Consider the following 20,129-nt stretch of genomic DNA (forward strand, 5'->3'; position numbering starts at 1 on the left):
TGATTCTGATTAATTTTTTCCTGAAAGAAAAAAAAAGTATGGAAAGCTGTTGAGTTACTGACAATTCTAAATGTTTAAAACAAGTTACATTTCCTCTGCTCTCCTGCAGACAGCTCAGAAACACAGGCAGCTTCTGAGAGCTTTCTCACACACAGTTACAGAGTTAGGGCACTTGTGCGTTGCGATTCCGTCGCGGAAAACGTGTCAACGAATCCGCATGCGGGTGCTCATTCGTTCGCGTTTCCATGCGGATTTTCACGCGGAATCGCTCGCGGTTTGCGCCATGCGACTTTAACCATGTCAATGCCGGCAAGCATTGACATGGGTTTTTCAGTGGAATCGCACGCGGAAACGCCGGAAAAACCGCAAGACTAATACGCCTGCAGATTTCCTATTAAATTACATTACCAGCGATTCGCGTGCAGGTGTGCGGCATGCAAATTCAGACGGGGGAGGCCTTCCTTGCCGCAATAGCAGTATAGGGGGTGCTATTGTGGCTGGGAACGCAAAGAATCACTCGCGTTCCCAGCCTGTCGGGTCCTGATGGCGAAACCGAAAGTGGCCGCCGGCGGGTCCAGGAGGATCAGAGCGACTCTACGTGGGCACCGATCAGCTGCAGGGGGCTGAGGGAAGCCCCAGGTGAGTAAAACTCATTTTTTTTTAGTTGACTTAAGGTTCACTTTAAGGCAGAAGAATGACACCAAAGTACAGTTATTTAAAATGCAACCCCACTCAGGCTCCTAAATGCTACCTCACATGCCCTGCTTCTACAACCACTTCACAAAGGCTTCATGGTCACTGTTTCTTCTGACCACTAGGTGGCACAGTTAAACAGAAGTCTGCATTGTTTAGTAGACAGACTATTGACTTTTATACAGATGACTAAAAAAAAGACCAGGACAGAGTAGTGGATATAGTATTTTTTTATTTTTATTTTTTTAAAATAGTGCTTTTCTACTGTTGGACTAAAAGTGCTCAACAGCTGCAGCCACTAAGGGTAAGCTCAAGAGGCCTCCTTTCAGTGTTAGGAAGTCTTGCCTAAGGATACTGTCAAGTATTGCTGATATAGGATTCTGGTACACACTGTATGCAAATGCAGCAGACTAGCTTAAGGTGCGTACACACGCACTACTAAAGAGGACGGGTCCGTCAGACCCTCACGCTGGCCGGTCGGTCTCCCGACAGTAGTGCGTGTGTACAGTCTGTCTGCAGACTGATGAGGCTGTTTCTGAACGATCCACTCAGTGGATCGTTCAGAAACAGCCTTATCAGTCTGCAGACTGTACACACACGCACGCACTACTATCAGGAGAACGACCGCCCAGCGGGAAGGGTCTGACTGACCAGTCGTTCTCTTTAGTAGTGCGTGTGTACGCACCTTAACACTTCTAAAAGAGTAACCTAACTACACACACTGACTCTTTGTAAGTAGATTTTGCATACAATGCGAGACCTTAACGTATACCAGCAATCCTCTGCGAGACTGGTAACAAGGCACAGATAGTATATGAGTAGAACTGGTAATAGTCACCTAAATCTTAGTGGCAACAGCACTCCCGATTATAGCAGGAGACGCTGATAACACAGAAGTTCAGAAACAATGGCTTATGGGTATGCAGGTTCCAGGACCAGGAGAATAGACCAGGAGGTTGTTAGTCCTATAATGATGTGCTTATGGGTATGCAGATTCCATGGCAAGATGAGATAACTAGTCCAGAACACAGGAGTACTGATATAAATGTCACGGTACAGAAGGGCTAGGCCAGGCATGAGCAAACTGTTACGGAACTACAAGTCCCACAACGCATTTGCCTTTATGAGTCATGACAGTGGCTGTCAGACTCCTGCAATGCATTGTGGGACTTGTAGTTCCTCAACAGCTGGAGGGCCAAGTTTGCCCATGCCTGGGCTAGGCAGAAATCAAGGTCAGGCAATCCAATGGTCAGGGCAGGCAGCAAACAGGCAGAGTTCAGTAACAAGCAATCGATCAGTTCAGGAAGCAAAAAGGCAGAATCCAATAACAAGCAGTTGGTAAGGGCAGGCAGCAAACCGGCAGAATCCAATAACAAGCAGTTGGTAAGGGCAGGCAGCAAACAGGCAGAATCCAATAACAAGCAGTAAGGCCTTGTGCACACCAGAGCGGTTCGGCAGCGTTTTTCGATCCGCTTGCCGATGTGGAAACGCTTGGGCAATTGATTTTAATGGGCTGGTGCACACCAGAGCGGGAGGCGTTTTGCAGAAACGCATATTCCCGGGCTGCTGCAGATTTTGGATTGCGGAGGCGTTTCTGCCTCCATTGTAAAGTATAGAAAAAAACGCAAACCGCTCTGAAAAACGGCAGTTCAGAGCGGTTTTGCAGGCGTTTGTTACAGAAGCTGTTCAGTAACAGCTTTACTGTAACAATATCTGAAATCTACTACACCAAAAACACTTCACAAAACCACAAAATGCTAGGTGAAACGCTACAGAAAAATAAGAACAAGTGTTTCAAAATCTGCTAGCGGGTTTTGGTGTGCACCGGGCCTCTGTCAAAGTCCAGAAAGGCAAACCACATGTTTCAAAGAGCACTCAGCAGTAAGCAGAAGCATACGCTAACACGGGCAAGTCAAACTGCACTCAGCCACCTTAAATATATCAGACATCCAATCAGTGACCGGCCACATGCACACAGGAACCAATCATCACACAGAAGATCCCTGCCTAAATGTAATGTCAGCTGACATCAAAATAGTTCCATCTGTCAGCTGACCAATAGTCAGCCAACCAACACCTTGACAGCCCAATAGTCAGCTGACTGACCATCAGCTTACACCATCTCTGCCACCAAGGAAGGTAGTACAGCGGCCGAAGAGAACGCTGCCCCCGCCCACCAGTGACGTCATGCGCCTGCTGATTCGCCGCGGGCAAGCTATGCAGAGCGAGCGGCTGAGAGCTGCAAGTGCGGCGTTCGTCACAGATGCGATCGGAAGGCGAGTTTATTACAGAAGTCTTACTGAATAGGTACGAACACTAGCCAGGATTCAAACCCTGGTCTCCCATGGCTAAAGGTTCGTATACACGTCCGATAATCGTTCGTTACGAACGATTCGTGACGTTTACACGATATTCAAATTAGACCGAAAAGATCGTTCGTAATGAACGATTGTGTACACACGTGAACGATATAAATATAAAGTACTGAACGACGAGCGATAAAAAAATGCGTGAGCAAACGGAAGTGACATTATGACAGGCAATAAGAACATGCGTACTACTCCACATATAATCATTATCGGACGATCTTTGTACACACTGCAACGATTGAACGATTAGCTTTCGAAAAAATCCGCCGGGTTGGATCGGTCGGATTGAACGATAACTGTCGTTATCGTCCAAAAAAACGATCGTTGGAAAATTTGGAACGCACGATTATCGGTCCGATTGTCGTTATCATTCGTTTTCGAACGATCGTTATCGTACGTGTGTACTCAGCTTAAGGGACCTGGGAGACAGTTGCACCCCGCTCCATGAAACACGGTTTGGAGTGAGTAGGATAAACAAGGACCCTCCCAGTCTCTCTTTCTCCTAGTTTGATTGGTATGCATGCATATACTTTTAATAATTAAGGCAATTACAGTTTAGCATCCTTATAGGGCTACTTAGTCCTCTAGTGCAGTGTTTCTCAACATGTTATTGGTATGTACTCCTTTTAAAACCTTGTACTCACCAAGTACCCCTTAGTATAGTAAACATTATCACAAGTACCCCTTGACAAATATATATTTAATTGTGGTACATTAGAATTGGTTCTAGACAATTTCCAAGCATTTACTATTGCTTTTAATTAGCTAAAATTCTAATTTGGTTTGGTTTAAATAAGATTTATCATTTTCTAAAACTCTAAATAGGTTATTCTTGGTTAACCATTTGAGGACCGTGGGCTTTACCCCCCTTAAGGACCGGCCACTTTTTTTTCCATTGAGACCACTGCAGCTTTCACGGTTTATTGCTCGCTCATACAACCTACCACCTAAATGAATTTTGGCTCCTTTTCTTGTCACTAATAAAGCTTTCTTTTGGTGCTATTTGATTGCTCCTGCGATTTTTACTTTTTATTATATTCATCAAAAAAGACATGAATTTTGGCAAAAAAAATGATTTTTTTTTTACTTTCTGTGCTGACATTTTTCAAATAAAGTAAAATTTCTGTATACATGCAGTGTGAAAAATGTGGACAAACATATTTTTGATTTAAAAAAAAAAACCCATTTAGTGTATATTTATTGGTTTGGGTAAAAGTTATAGCGTTTACAAACTATGGTGCAAAAAGTTAATTTTCCCATTTTCAAGCATCTATGACTTTTCTGACCACCTGACACGTTTCATGAGGGGCTAGAATTCCAGGATAGTATAAATACCCCCCAAATGACCCCATTTTGGAAAGAAGACATCCCAAAGTATTCACTGAGAGGCATAGTGAGTTCATAGAAGATATTAATTTTTGTCACAAGTAAGCGGAAAATGACACTTTGTGACAAAAAAAAAAAAAAAAAGGTTTCCATTTCTTCTAACTTGCGACAAAAAAAAATTAAATCTGCCACGGACTCACCATGCCCCTCTCTGAATACCTTGAAGTGTCTACTTTCCAAAATGGGGTCATTTGTGGGGTGTTTTTACTGTCCTCGCATTTTGGGGGGTGCTAATTTGTAAGCACCCCTGTAAAGCCTAAAGGTGCTCATTGGACTTTGGGCCCCTTAGCGCAGTTAGGCTGCAAAAAAGTGCCACACATGTGGTATTGCCGTACTCAGGAGAAGTAGTATAATGTGTTTTGGGGTGTATTTTTACACATACCGATGCTGGGTGAGAGAAATATCTCTGTAAATGACAATTTTTTAATTTTTCTTACACACAATTGTCCATTTACAGAGATCTTTCTCCCACTCAGCATGGGTATGTGTACAAATACACCCCAAAACACATTATACTACTTCTCCTGAGTACGGTGGTACCACACACTTTTTTGCAGCCTAACTGCGCTAAGGGGCCCAAAGTCCAATGAGTACCTTTAGGATTTCACAGGTCATTTTTGTTTCAAGACTACTCCTCACGGTTTAGGGCCCCTAAAATGCCAGGGCAGTATAGGAACCCCACTAATGACCCCATTTTAGAAAGAAGACACCCCAAGGTATTCCGTTAGGAGTATGGTGAGTTCATAGAAGTTTTTATTTTTTTGTCACAAGTTAGCGGAAATTGATTTTAATTGTTTTTTTTTTCACAAAGTGTCATTTTCCGCTAACTTGTGACAAAAAATAAAATCTTCTATGAACTCACCATACTCCTAACGGAATACCTTTGGGTGTCTTCTTTCTAGAATGGGGTCATTTGTGGGGTTCCTATACTGCCCTGGCATTTTAGGGGCCCTAAACCGTGAGGAGTAGTCTTGAAACGAACAAGGTCGCAAAATGACCTGTGAAATCCTAAAGGTACTCATTGGACTTTGGGCCCCTTAGCGCAGTTAGGCTGAAAAAAAGTGTGTGGTACCACCGTACTCAGGAGAAGTAGTATAATGTGTTTTGGGGTGTATTTTTACACATACCCATGCTGGGTGGGAGAAATATCTCTGTAAAAGACAATTGTTTGATTTTGTTACACACAATTGTCCATTTACAGAGAGATTTCTCCCACCCAGCATGGGTATGTGTAAAAGTACACCCCAAAACACATTATACTACTTCTCCTGAGTACGGCGATACCACGTGTGACACTTTTTTGCAGCCTAGGTGCGCTAAGGGGCCCAACGTCCTAATCACAGGTCATTTTGAGGCATTTGTTTTCTAGACTACTCCTCACGGTTTAGGGCCCCTAAAATGCCAGGGCAGTATAGGAACCCCACAAGTGACCCCATTTTACAAAGAAGACACCCCAAGGTATTCCGTTAGGTGTATGGTGAGTTCATAGAAGATTTTATTTTTTGTCACAAGTTAGTGAAAAATGACACTTTGAAAAAAAAAAAATCAATTTCCGCTAACTTTTGACAAAAAATAAAATCTTCTATGAACTCGTCATACACCTAACAGAATACATTGGGGTGTCTTTTTTCTAAAATGGGGTCAGTTTGTGGGGTTCCTATACCGCCCTGGCATTTTACGGGCCCAAAACCGTGAGTAGTCTGGAAATCAAATGTCTCAAAATGACTGTTCAGGGGTATAAGCATCTGAAAATTTTGATGACAGGTGGTCTATGAGGGGGCAAATTTTGTGGAACCGGTCATAAGCAGGGTGGCCTTTTACAGGTTGTATTGGGCCTGATCTGATGGATAGGAGTGCTAGGGGGTGACAGGTGGTGATTGATGGGTGTCTCAGGGGGTGGTTAGAGGGGAAAATAGATGCAATCCACTGGGGAGGTGATCGGAAGGGGGTCTGAGGGGGATCTGAGTCTTTGGCCGAGTGATCAGGAGCCCATACGGGGCAAATTAGGGCCTGATCTGATGGGTAGGTGTGCTAGGGGGTGACAGGAGGTGATTGATGGGTGTCTCAAGGTGTGATTAGAGGGGAAATAGATGCAAGCAATGCACTGGCGAGGTGATCAGGGCTGGGGTCTGAGGGCGTTCTGAGGGTATGGGCGGGTGATTGAGTGCCCTAGGGGCAGATAGGGGTCTAATCTGATGGGTAGCAGTGACAGGTGGTGATTGATGGGTAATTAGTGGGTGTTTGGAGGAGAGAACAGATGTAAACACTGCACTTGGGAGGTGATCTGATGTCGGATCTGCGGGCGATCTATTAGTGTGGGTGGGTGATCAGATTGCCCGCAAGGGGCAGGTTAGGGGCTGATTGATGGGTGGCAGTGACAGGGGGTGATTGATGGGGGCAGTGACAGGGGGTGATTGATGGGTGATTGACAGGTGATCAGTGGGTTATTACAGGGAAGGACAGATGTAAATAATGCCCTGGCGAATTGATAAGGGGGGGTCTGAGGGCAATCTGAGCATGTAGGCGGGTGATTGGGTGCCCGCAAGGGGCAGATTAGGGTCTGATCTGATGGGTAACAGTGACAGGTGGTGATTGATGCGTAATTAGTGGGTGTGTAGAGGAGACAATAGATGTAAACACTGCGCTTGGGTGGTGATCTGATGTCGGATCTGCGGGCGATCTATCGGTGTGGGTGGGTGATCAGATTGCCCGCAAGGGGCAGGTTAGAGGCTGATTGATGGGTGGCAGTGACAGGGTTTGATTGACAGGTGATTGACAGGTGATCAGGGGGGATAGATGCATACAGTACACAGGGGGGGGGGGGTCTGGGGGGGGGGTCTGGGGAGAATCTGAGGGGTGGGGGTGATCAGGAGGGGGCAGGGGGGGGGGGTTAAAAAAAAATAGCGTTGACAGATAGTGACAGGGAGTGATTGATGGGTGATTAGGGGAGTGATTGGGTGCAAACAGGGGTCTGGGGGGTGGGCAGGGGGGGTCTGAGGGGTGCTGTGGGCGATCTGGGGCAGGGGGGGAGAAATCAGTGTGCTTGGGTGCGACATAGGGTGGCTGCAGCCTGCCCTGGTGGTCCCTCGGACACTGGAACCACCAGGGCAGGAGGCAGCCTGTATAATACACTTTGTAAACATTACAAAGTGTATTATACACTTTGTATGCGGCGATCGTCGGGTTAACATCCCGCCGGCGCTTCCGTATGGCTGGCGGGATGTTGCGGCGGGTGAGCGGAGACAGGCGCCGGCGGAGGATCGCGTCACGGATGACGCGATCGCTCCACCCATGCCCTTACAAGGACCGCCGCCATTTGTCTATACAGCGGTCCTTGCGGGGTCCACTTCCCGGACGCCAATTGTCAATACGGCGGTCGGGAAGTGGTTAAGTATATCAAGCCCGAGTACCCCCTGGAACCATCAGAAGTACCCCCTGGGGTACACGTACCACACGTTTAGAACCTAGGCTCTAGTGGACCTAGTGTTTGGTATACAGTTCCCAGTTTGTCTCCCATGTCAAAGGCAGAGCCCTTAAAGAGGAACTCCAGTGAAAATAATGTAGTAAAAAAAAAAGTGCTTCATTTTTTACCATAATTATGGATAAATTATTTAGTCAGGGTTTGCTGATTATAAAATCTTTCCTTTCCCAGATTCATTCTGACATGTATTACATGGTGACATTTTTACTGTGGGCAGGTTATGTAGCTGCTCCTAGCTGTTTTGGCTGTTACAGACAGCTGTGAACAGCTAATTCCTGTCTGTGAACATTGTTACATTGTGGCAGTTTGCCAAGAGTACCACGGTACTCAGAGCTTCTTGTGGGAGGGTTTCAGCACAAAATCAGTCATACAGCGCCCCCTGATGGTCTGTTTGTGAAAATCATATTTCTCATGTAAAAGGGGGCATCAGCTACTGATTGGGATAAAGTTCAATTCTAGGTTGGAGTTTCTCTTTAACCAGTATACTATGCAGCCACCGTTGAGACATCACCAGTACTAGTACATGTTTCAAATGATAAATTGCATAAGAATAAGAAACAATAGGAGGTCCTTACCCTTGCAAGTTTACAATCTAGACTAGAGACACCAGGTTAGCGGATGAGGCAGTAAACCTTCTATGCCATCTATAGAAAAATTATAGGGTTGTCTGAACAGGTGTGTTTTGAAATAACGTTTAAAGGTTTCCAGACTCTTGAGCATGATGTGCTGGCTATGGGAGAGCGTTCCAATGGAGAGATAATGGCTCGTGAGAAGTTCTGGATGTAGGAGTGGAACTGGATGTAAACAAAAGGTATGGTAGATCTGGCAGCTTAACTCACACTGCCATAATATTTAAGTGAATGAGGTGATGACTGGCAGCAGTGGTCTGATGGGGAAGTTCAGCAATATTGGGGGGCATTCTGGCTAACTGTACATTGTAAGTGCAGTTACCCCTTAAGTGGTATTATTACTATTGATTTTTTAAGCGCCATTATATTGCGATGCACCTTCTGTTTTAACCTCCCTGGCGGTAACTCCAGGTCAGGCTCAGGGTGGAAAAATTTAGCCAGAAGCGGAAACCTGGTAGCCTGACTCGGGGTAAATGCTGGCGGGTCTATGCAAAGCCTGAAGTGCAACGGACGTTTCAACTCACCTCTCCCAGGATCCAGACATGAGCAGCCATTCTCCTTCCGGACCTCAGAGGCTCTCGATCCCTTTGGTGAGATCGTGGTTTGTCATCATGACAACAGACAGCGATCTCACTATAGGGTTAGAGCACCACCCGGAGGACAGAGGGAGAATTGCAATGCTAGATCCCAGGGAGGTAAGAGCAGGGCTGTCTCAGATCTCGCTGCACTGTTTTAAAACCCTAGAATCCAGAAATAATCATACCGCCATGGAGGTTAATATGATCATTAAACTTTAATGACCTGATTGCTATTCCACAGCCTGAAGTATATTTTTGCGCTCACATTTGTGCACCATGATTATAAAACAAAATAAGTTCTATTTATGCAAAAGATACCTCTCTTGGCACCCGGCCCTTTTTTTAACAGCCGACCTTACCTCTGGTAACCTTCTCTTGAAATACTGTGGATTTCACACAAATAAATTCACATTGTAATTTGTAAACATTATACCGTACATGCCCTCTTAAATCTACAGACCGCGTCTAACCGTTTAGTACAAATGACCGCTTAGTGCAATAAATCAGATTATAATGGCATAATCTTGATCTACTCCTCTGTGGTAGCTGCAGACATGGAAATGAAAGTGGAGGAGTTTAGGTTTGTTTTTTAATGAATCTTAACTTGTGGGCTTTGCTGGGTACATGGATGACGTTAATTAGCAGCCTCCTGTTTTATTACACTGCAGCAGTTATTAGCTTTCAGAAACAAAGCACTTCATCAGTGTCTTGAGCCATAAATGTCTGCGTCTAATTATTTTTTGTCTAAGGTCTTAAAAGAAAGATTCTCAAGATTGATTGAGCAGGTAAATTGCATGGGATTATGCGCACAACAAATTTAAAGAACATCTCCGAACCACTTGTTGCTGGCTTTTCTGTGTATTTGACAGAAGATTCTTAAAGTGCGATGAAACTTTACAGTAAAAGATTCTTTACAGCATAACCAACTACTGGGGAGCAGAACAGCTTATATCAGAAGTTGTGGAAGTTGTTACATTATCTTGTTTAATGTTTCCTTATCAGCCATAACTAGTTAACATTCCTGGCAGTGCTTCAGCTGAACACAAGCAGCAAGTGAAACAGGAGATAAATTCTCACTGGATACATTACAGCCTTTCTCAACCTTTTTACCCTGGAGGAACCCTGCAAAAAATGTTTGATTTCAAGGAACCCCTGCATTTATTTTGCAGGAGGCATGGGCTTTGAAAATGTGTGGCTATTTATTTCACTATCCCCTATTACACGGTCACTAATATATACGGTCTCCTTAGCCCAGTGCTTTTTATTAACGTGTTGATTACTATTCAGACCCCCAATTTAGTGCTTTTTACTGTACCCCCTATTATAATGTGCTCTATTATACAACGGAGGAAAATGCAAAGGAACCCCTGCACAGTACTTAAAGAGAACCTGTACTGAGTAAAATTATTTAAAATAAACACATGAGGTAACTTCAAATGAACATTACATAGTTACCTTGCTATTAGTTCCTCTCAGAAGCGCACCGTTTTCTTCTGACAGTGATCCCTTCGAGTTCTGACAACATTTTGTCAGAATTGAAATATATCAGTTGCTGTCAGTTATTTATCAGTTGCTGTCAGTTATAGCTGAGAGGGCAAGTGATGTGCCAAGTAACGTCTAGGTTTTCCTATGGCTCAAGTGGGCGATATGACAGTTTAACAGTGTGCTGACCAGAAAGCTGTTATGGGGTAATGACCATTTTCAAAATGGAGGACAGAGAATTCCATTGATCACAGTGGACTTACAGGACACAAGAGAGGAGAAAGATTGAGGAGTAGATTACATGGGAGGTAAGTATGACCTGTGTATGGTTATTTTGACTTTTAATTTTCAGTTCAGGTTTTCTTTAAAGAGAAACTCCGACCAAGAATGTAACTTTATCCTAATCAGTAGCTGACACCCCCTTTTACATGAGAAATCTATTCCTTTTCACAAACAGACCATCAGGGGGCGCTGTATGACTGATATTGTGGTGAAACCCCTCCCACAAAGATATTCTGAGTACGTACTCTTGGCAGTTTCCTGTCAGTGAACCTTGCTGTATTGTAGGAAATAGCAGTTTACAGCTGTTTCCAACTGCCAAAAAAACATGCAGCAGCTACATCACCTGCTAACAGTAAAAATGTCACCATGTAATAAATGTCAGAATGTAAATCAGGGATTTATAAGATTTTACAATGGGCAAACACTGACTAATTAATTTATACATAATTATTGTAAAAATAAAGCACTTTTTTTATTACATTTTTACTGGAGTTCCAGGGAACCCTGGTTGAGAAAGCCTGTATTAGAATATACCCAATTTCTCCAAAATTAAGACATCCCCTGAAAGTAAGCACTAGCAAGAATTTAGAGCATGCTTGAAATATAAGCCTTACACTGAAAGTAAGCCCTAATGGCAGTAAGGGGGATAAAGGGTGGAAAAATATGGTTATTACTGGAGCCCAGAAACAATTTGCCTTGCTTCTTCTCCATAGGCTGAAGCTCAGGGACAATGAAACATGGAGCTGGAAGAAAGAAGAGGCAGCAACAGGCTACTTTTTTTGTTACAGCTTACACAACTCCTTTAATCTGCAGTGTGCCTACTTCCTGCTTTTATGGAAGCAGACAAAGGGTTTACATCCGATGTTTAGATATTAACTGTGTCTGCTAAGGACTGCCAAATTTCTGTGCTGTAGCAGCTGAGAGATCAAATTACACTCGTGATTACTTGAAGATGAGGGGGAATTAGACAGGCTCTACTCACCAAACACACAGGGTGCATTTCTCTCAGTTTTCCTTTGTGTCCTGTACACAAAATTGCCCCTAGACTACAATACATACACTACACAATACACACACAGACATAGGACTATAGTAAGGATTAGATTGTGAGCCCCTCTGAGGGAAAATTAAGTGACAAGACAATATACTCTGTACAGCGCTGCAGAAGAGGTCAGCGGTATACAAATACTACATAAAAATTAGAAAAGACCACAGCGAGTAGGCTCTGCATATACCTCCTTGCGGGTACAAGGAGTCAAGCTCGGGGTTACCGCTCTGAGCTACATATTTACGGCCCGAGCCGGACTCTGGGTTACCACTGAGGAGGTTCAAGTGTCAGTCTGTTTTTAAGCTAAAAGAGCAAAGTTTATGTCTACATTCAACATGCATTGCCAACATTCTAATAAGTACGGTACATACAAGGGTTGAAGTATTACAAAGTTTGATATGAATCTAAAAATTTACACACAAAAAGAAAAAAAAATAAGGCTTCGGATGCTGCTGACCACCAGGAGACAGGAATATTGAACAGGCTCTGCAATAATCTTTACCAAAACGGTTCTTTCGTCATTGCTTTTCGCAGCTAGGCGGAAATAATCATAAGACACAGCACAATCTAAATTAACCATGACTTACCGGTCTTATTATAGTCCTAATCTATTACAACCTCCTGAGATCACACTGCACTCTTCATAAAACATTCATAAAAAGAGGTAGGAAGAAATAAAATCAACAGCTTTTGCATCAGCAGGTTTGAAGATGCTGGGTTACAAAGACAAGAACTTTACACTCTCCATCAATTACAAGGATCAGGGATCTGCGTCTGTGATGGATCTCATTTATCAGGGTTTTGGTATGTGCAAACAAAAAAAAAACTAAAAAAAAAAAAAAACCAGCATTCCCTGGCAGTTTTTATTTGCATCAAAGAAGAGGTTTCAATATGCGGTTAGTGGCTTCCGCATGTTAAATTAAAGAGAACCCGAGGTGTGTTTAAACAATGTTATCTGCCTACAGAGGCTGGATCTGCCTATACAGCCCAGCCTCTGTTGCTATCCCAAACCCCCCTAAGGTCCCCCTGCACTCTGCAATCCCTCATAAATCACAGCCGTGCTGTGAGGCTGTGTTTACATCTGTAGTGTCAGTCTCAGCTGCTCCCCCGCCTCCTGCATAGCTCCGGTCCCTGCCCCTGTCCCTTCCCTCTAATCAGCAGGGAGGGAAGGGATGCAGGCGGGGACTGGAGTTCTGCAGGCGGCGGGGAGAGCAGCAGACTGACACTATAGAGATAAACACAGCCAGCTCTGACAAGCTGTTTGTCAGCAGCGTGGCTGTGATTTATGAGGGATTGCAGAGTGCAGGAGGACCTTAGGGGGGTTTGGGATAGCAACAGAAGCTGGGCTGTATAGGCAGATCCAGCCTCTGTATGCAGATAACATTCTTCAAACCCACCTCGGGTTCTCTTTAAGGGATGGAATGGCCAGAAACTCAAATATATGCATAGTATTTACTTCCAGCTCTAAGTAGTCTAACATAACATGTTCTGGACACATGCTATTATAACCCATGTCCTGCTTGCAGCTTACCTTTGTCAGGACATGCATTTTAATAGCCTGGCTCCACACGCTTACACTTCCATCGCAACTAAGCTCAGCAGTCTGACAGCTGAATTCCATGCGCCATTAAGGAGCCAATTTGATTGGCTGCTGATCCTGTGATCTCTGTGAGCCAATTACAGCAATCACACAAAAATGTTAAGATAAATTGAATAAAAAAAAAAAAAAAAAAAAAAAAAAAAAAGCTCTTGTCCCTGGTTAAAGCAGATATTTTTCCCTAAGGGCTCTTTCAGGTGGGAGGTTGAAATGCACATCTGTCAGACAGTTCAGCATCCCACCGAGCAGCATTCGGATGCAATTAAAATGCAGCTGAATGGCAGCATTTGTAATACCGCGCGTATCAGCATTTAACAAGCAGTGGCATTAACTGGTGGCAGAGAACCGCAACACGTCACATCTGAGCACAAGTGCAGTCGCACTCAAGACATGACTACATCGGGGGAGGGCCTGGCTGCCACAAGTTCTGAGCACTATCACGCACCTGGCAGGATTATAGTAGGTTCTGGGCAGTCTGTGTTCTGAAGACAACACAGATGCCATGCATGCAAAGCGTAATTTCACCTTTACAAATTTATACATTGATGTAAATAGAAGAGAAAATATTTAATAACATTAACACAAGGATTTAAGGTGTTCTGACAATTCAATGGCTCGGCGACAGGCCACTCGCTGAAAACGAAACTTAGCCGAGGCGGGGGACAGGAGGATTGTTCCAGGACAATGTGGGCACAGGGTGGCTGCAAGGGGCTGGCAGAAGGCCCAGGTAAGTGAAACTCCGTTTTAGGGCTCGTTTCCACTATCGCGAATCCGCATGCGTCCAACGCATGCGGATTCGCACATGTAATGCAAGTGGATGGGCCTGTTTCCACTGTAGCGTTGTTGAGGTGCGTTTTTTTCAGCGGTAAAAAAAACGCACAAAAGAGCCAACGAATTCGCCTGCGAGTGGAATGCATGCGAATCGCCGCTAATGTATTTAATAGGAAATTCGCATGCGGCTATGGTATGCGAATTTTCATGCGAATTCGCATGCGAATACGCATAGGTACCAATGTAATTCAAACAGGCAGTGACATGGTTAAATTCGCATATACCCTCACCTATGCGAATTCGCATGCGAATTCGCGGGAAAAAACGCGCAAAAATTCGCATCCGCTTGCTATTTCATGCAATTTCAACAGCGGTGGAATCCAGGCGATTCTGCACCGCAATAGTGGAAACGAGCCCTTAAGTATCTTCAGAGTTCCTTCAAGGTCTGATCCAAATCCCTTTTTCTTCTAAGTTTTCTCTGAGATTATTTTAATTTTCTGTTTAACCACTTGCTGTCCCTATGACGTGAAAAGAAGTCTCTGCACTCTCCACCCTACAAAATATTGGATAACACTTTGTTTATCTCTGACCTGATAATAACATCACTACAGAGTTGTAAAGTAATGACAGCAAAGCCCTCTTCTCCTCCCAGGAAATTCAATAGCAGAGTTAATTAGTAAACAGTGTAAAATACACATTCCAGAAGCAGACAGTAGCAGATTGTATGCATTACTTAATTGTTACATCTAATACATTATTAAAACAAATACACTGTTTAATTAAACAAGAGAGATAGACAAAATGTGTGGGTTTAATGTACAATAGAACAGTTTACATTAAAGCGGTATAAAACTCTGCCATAATATTCAATAAAAACAGGTTTTCCTCCTTTCTGCATAAGTATTATTCATTTTGAAATTACAAGTTCCCAAAGTACAATTTTTTTGCTCTGAGAGAGGACATTACATTTTATTCATAACTGGTGTATCCATATTGTAGTGTACCCAGAAATATCTTTCTGTGTTCTGGAATGTCTTAATTGCCAGAGAATGTTTACATTCCTCACTTGATACAATTAAGTTAATACAAGATAATGTTATCTCCAGTTTGGACGTGTCCAGCTTTTCCTGCAGGAAAAATAAATAAATAAGTAAAATAAAGATCCACTTACCTGGGGCTTCCTCCAACCCCTTGCAGCCGTCCTGTGCTCTTGCCGCAGCTCCCTTTCTCCTCCGCTGGCAAAGCCGACCTCGCCAGGTCAGGTTCCGGGTCCGCTGCTGCTGCGTTCCACGGCGCGGGTCACGTGGTCTCGCTGACGTCTATAGGACGGTACTGCGCAGGCGCAGTAGTTCTGCGCCTGCACAGTACCGTCTTATTGACGTCAGCAAGACCACGTGACCCGCGCCGTGGAACGCAGCAGCAGCCGACCCTGAACCCGACCTGGTGAGGTCGGCTTTGCCAGCGGAGGAGACAGGGAGCCACCGGAGCTGCGGCGAGGGCACAGGACGGCTGCAAGGGGCTGGAGAAAGCCCCAGGTAAGTGGGTGGATCTTTATTTTTTCTTTTCTTGGATGTTTTCTTTAATTACTAAAAACGAATATCAGCCACAAAAGCCTATTTTGTCCTGAAAAAAAAAAAAACAATACATAGATCATTTAGTTGTGATAATTATGGATAAAGTTATTGCCAAAGTAATCAGAGATGAGCTGAACTGAGAAAATGACCAGGGTTGGGAAGTGGTTAAAATAACGTCTTAAATTGCATTCAGCGACTAAAAAAAATAAATAAGTACCAAAAAAGAAAGTGAAAAAGTACTGTCATGATTATTCTGAGCATTTTCTTGCTTGGTGGTGGCTTAAAAGGGAATCTGAAGTGAAAATTAAGTTAGGATATAATGATTTGTATGTGTAGTACAGCTAAGAAATAAAACATTAGTAGCAGAGATATGAGTCTCATTGTTACCGGTACAGGAAGAGTTAAGAAACTTCAGTTGTCATCTATGCAAAAGAGCTTCTCTGAGCTCTCCGACACTGATCGGCTACAGTGCTGTTTTCTGAAGCACTTATCTCAACTCTTATCTCGCCGTTTGTTTACGGTTTTACTGCAGAGCTAATGACCCTTAATACTATCCTGCTCTGTTTCATAGTAAACTGCAAACATTAGAGAATGATACAATGTAAAAAAAAAAAAAAAAAAAAAAAAAAAAAAAAAAAAAGCTATATAAATGAAAATAAAAATTATGAGACTTTTCTTTGCTTCTAATGCTCTATGAATTATGAGTTCTACACATAATTCATTATATTTTAAGTTTTAATTTTGCTTCAGCGTCACTTTAAAGGGCATTTTTATTGGTAAGATGTGAAAATATCACTTAGGAGAAAACTTGAGAATTGGATCCAGCCCGTTTATACTGCCACACAAAGATCTCATAAGGGGATTGTAGTCCCAGTTGGAGTCGGAGTCAAAGTAATTGTGGGTAGCTGGAGTCAGAGTCTGTGGTTTCATAAACTGAGGAGTCTGAGTTGTGAGTCGGATGATTTTTGTACCAACTCCACAGCCCTGGATTTTATGGCCCCTGACTAGTTTTCAAGACACCTGCTAATGCAGTCTGACTGCATTCATAAATCATTGGTTTATTAACCCTTGCAATGAAAAAAAAAAGGAAAAACACAGGCAAGTTCTAAGTAGCAGTGGTATTAATGTGTTCAGGTTTCTTCATGCCACATCACTTTAGGTACCCTTAACCCCCCCCTGGTGGTTTGATTCTTTCCAGTCTAAAAGCCTGCAGAAAAAAATCATGCACTGCTTTTAGACCCTAAAATTGGGACAAAAATCACCCTGCAGAGAGATCTGCAGCAGTCCCTGCACTTACCTCCCTGGGTTCCAGCACTGCAGTTCTCCCTCCATCATCCGGGCGGTGCTGTAACCCTGTAGTGATCACCATCTGTCATCATGACAACAAATGGCAATCTCACCCGAGGGATACAGAGACTCAGAGGACAGGAAGTAGAATAGCTGCCGGCGCGTGGATCCCCCGGGAGGTGAGTGAAAACACCCGCTGCGCATAAGGCTCTGCACAGTCCTGTCAGCGGCTTCCACCAGTCACGCTCAGTGGTTACCAATCCTGGCTTGTTTTTTCCACCCAGAGTCGGACCCATAATAACTGCCAAGCAGGGTAAATGAAACATTTCACATTCATTACACCATTTAACCACTTCCTGCCATGGGCTGAAGGCTATAAATGCACATGCAGAGCGTGTGCGCTTCAGAAAAATGTATGTTTATGTAAAAATCGTATTTGCACTAAAAGGTACACAAATGGGAAGTTTAACGCCAATTTTGTAGGAAATGGTCAAATAGGCACTGTAACATAGCAAAACAAAAATACATTATTCAGGATACCCAAACTTTACATCATCTTTGTTTCAGCATTAGAAACACTTCCTATATCTTTATTTTGATCTGTAACCCCGCCCTCCCAGTGATGTAGGCTATGATATCACCAAGTCATTTCCTCTCAGTGCACTCTGGGAGACCAGGTGTTTCTGCTCAGTGTGGAACATCCAAAACACACATTCAGCAGTCATGCTCCTGCCAGCAGTAAAGTATTATTAATTTAGAAATTACAAGTTCCCAAAAGTACATTTTTTTTGCTTTGAGTGCGGACTTTGCATTTTATTTATAACTGGTTTTATTCATTATGTATTGAAAGCAGAAATGCTTTGAGTTCCTGTCTGTGTCAAGGAGCTTCTGCACAGTCAGAGAATGTATCACATTCCTCACTTGATACAATTAAGTAGACAAGATAACATTATGTACACTTCGGATGGATCCAGATTTCTCTGAACTGAACTTTCAAGTCCTGTGTGTAACCCTTTGAATGCTGTTCTAGTAAAAAAAAAAAAATGGCTGTATATGATCTGCTGTAAATAATTTTTTGAAGCAAAGACGACATGCTGGGTTTCATTCCGCTTTAAGTAATAGTGATGGTCAAGTAGATGCAAATAACTTCAAACTGATGTAAATTTATGCAGCTTGAAAATGAACCAATCAAATCCTGCAGAGGTAAAATTCAATTGGTTCATTTTCAAGCTGCATAATTTTGCATAAAACTGTGCATACATTTGCATCAACTCAAAGTTATTTGTATCTACTTGACCATTACTATTAAATAATACATTGAATATTGTAAAATCTAAGTAATGTTATTCTTCAAGTTACATTCAGTAAAATTCCTCTTAAAGTGTAACCGAGGTGACATGTGACATGATGAGATAAACATGTGTATGTACAGTACTAAATATATTAATAACCAGGCTGTGTTACTTGTTTTATTTTGCTGCCTGAAAGTTAATTTTTAAGGATGGAAGTGACAGCTTCTGTCTTGTCGTACCTTGTTGGGAATATAGTAAAGAGCAGTGATAAGCAAATAACAGCAATAAATGTTTTACTGGCAGAATAAATTCTGCAAACGCTAGTGCACATGACAGGCGGGGGTCTCATGCACTGCCACTACTCGGGACCCCCAAACCAACTTGTAACACAATAGGGGAGTGCAAGAAAGCCCTGGAGCTGCCACCACCAGGAACTTGCCCCTACTACTCCAACTTACCAAACACAAAAGGAAATGCTCACTCCCAGACAGCACTCTGCCACTTATATATAGTCTGGGGGTACCAGTGTACAGGAAACTCCCTCTCATCCGCCCCCCTCCTAAACTGCACATGTGCACTAGTACACATGACAGGCGGGGGCCCCGAGCACTGACACTACTCGGGACCCTCAAACCAACATGGTGGCAGCTCCAGGGCTTGCCTGCACTCCCCTATTGTGTTACATGTTGGTTTGGGGGTCTCGAGTGGTGGCAGTGCACGAGACCCCCACCTGGCATGTGCACTAGCGTTTGCATATTTTAAACTTCATTTGCAGCACCTTATGCAGTTTAGTTGGGGGGGGGGGGGGGCGGATGAGAGGGAGTCTACTGCATGCTGGTGCCCCCTGCTGGTCATATAGCCTTTGTCTATATTTGCGACTGAAGCCCTCTCCAACGATTGGCTGAATTGCTCAGCCTCTAATTAATTAAGTACTGCAGACTAGGTGTAACGTATTTGCACTTCTTATTGGCTGACTGCAGTCAGACTATATATAAGTGGCATAGTGCTGTCTGGGAGTGAGCATTTCCTTTTGTGTTTGGCAGAATACATTCTGGCAGAATTCAGTCAATACATTTTCTACATATATCTGAGAGCAGAGGGAGAGAGAAATGGGTCAATATAGCTCATGTATTTTCATTTAGGGACACTGAATAGACTGCAACTGAGCAGAGACAACAAAATATTCCATCTACTTTCTAAATGTTTAAATATAAAATAAAATCCTGGGAGGTCTAAAAAAATGATTTTTAGGAGGAGGAGGATAAATATAATTGTCTATCTCATCAGTTTATTTTCACCTCTGGTTCACTTTAAATTCTGTCCTCTCTCACAGTACTGTACAAACCTGTATTACAAGTATTAACAAGTATAAAAATGTGGCATTAATACAGGAAGTTCTCTAGAGAAAATATACAGCGGTGACAGGAAATGACACCTCTGCCAAGCCTATAATCTACAACATTCAACTTTACCATGAAAAATGATGCATTGATTGCCAAGTTTGTACAAGGTTGTTGAACACTGACCAAACGAGATCTCAGAGACTTCAGATAAGAGGCTGAGATTTCAGACTAGAAAGTGTTTGAGACCTTATCTAAAAGCGCTGACATTTCACACTAAGGCCACATACACACATCAGACCATAGTCTTTTGAAAATGA

General features: G+C 43.2%; 1 protein-coding gene across 5 annotated transcripts in view; it reads right to left on the reverse strand.

Moving 5' to 3' along the window:
* Window positions 1-20,129, reverse strand: part of MACROD2 (mono-ADP ribosylhydrolase 2) — a 3,010,403-nt gene that overhangs the window by 2,902,575 nt on the left and 87,699 nt on the right. The window lies entirely within an intron of this gene.

This window comes from Hyperolius riggenbachi, chromosome 4 (assembly GCF_040937935.1).
Source record: "Hyperolius riggenbachi isolate aHypRig1 chromosome 4, aHypRig1.pri, whole genome shotgun sequence".
Classification (NCBI taxonomy): domain Eukaryota; kingdom Metazoa; phylum Chordata; class Amphibia; order Anura; family Hyperoliidae; genus Hyperolius; species Hyperolius riggenbachi.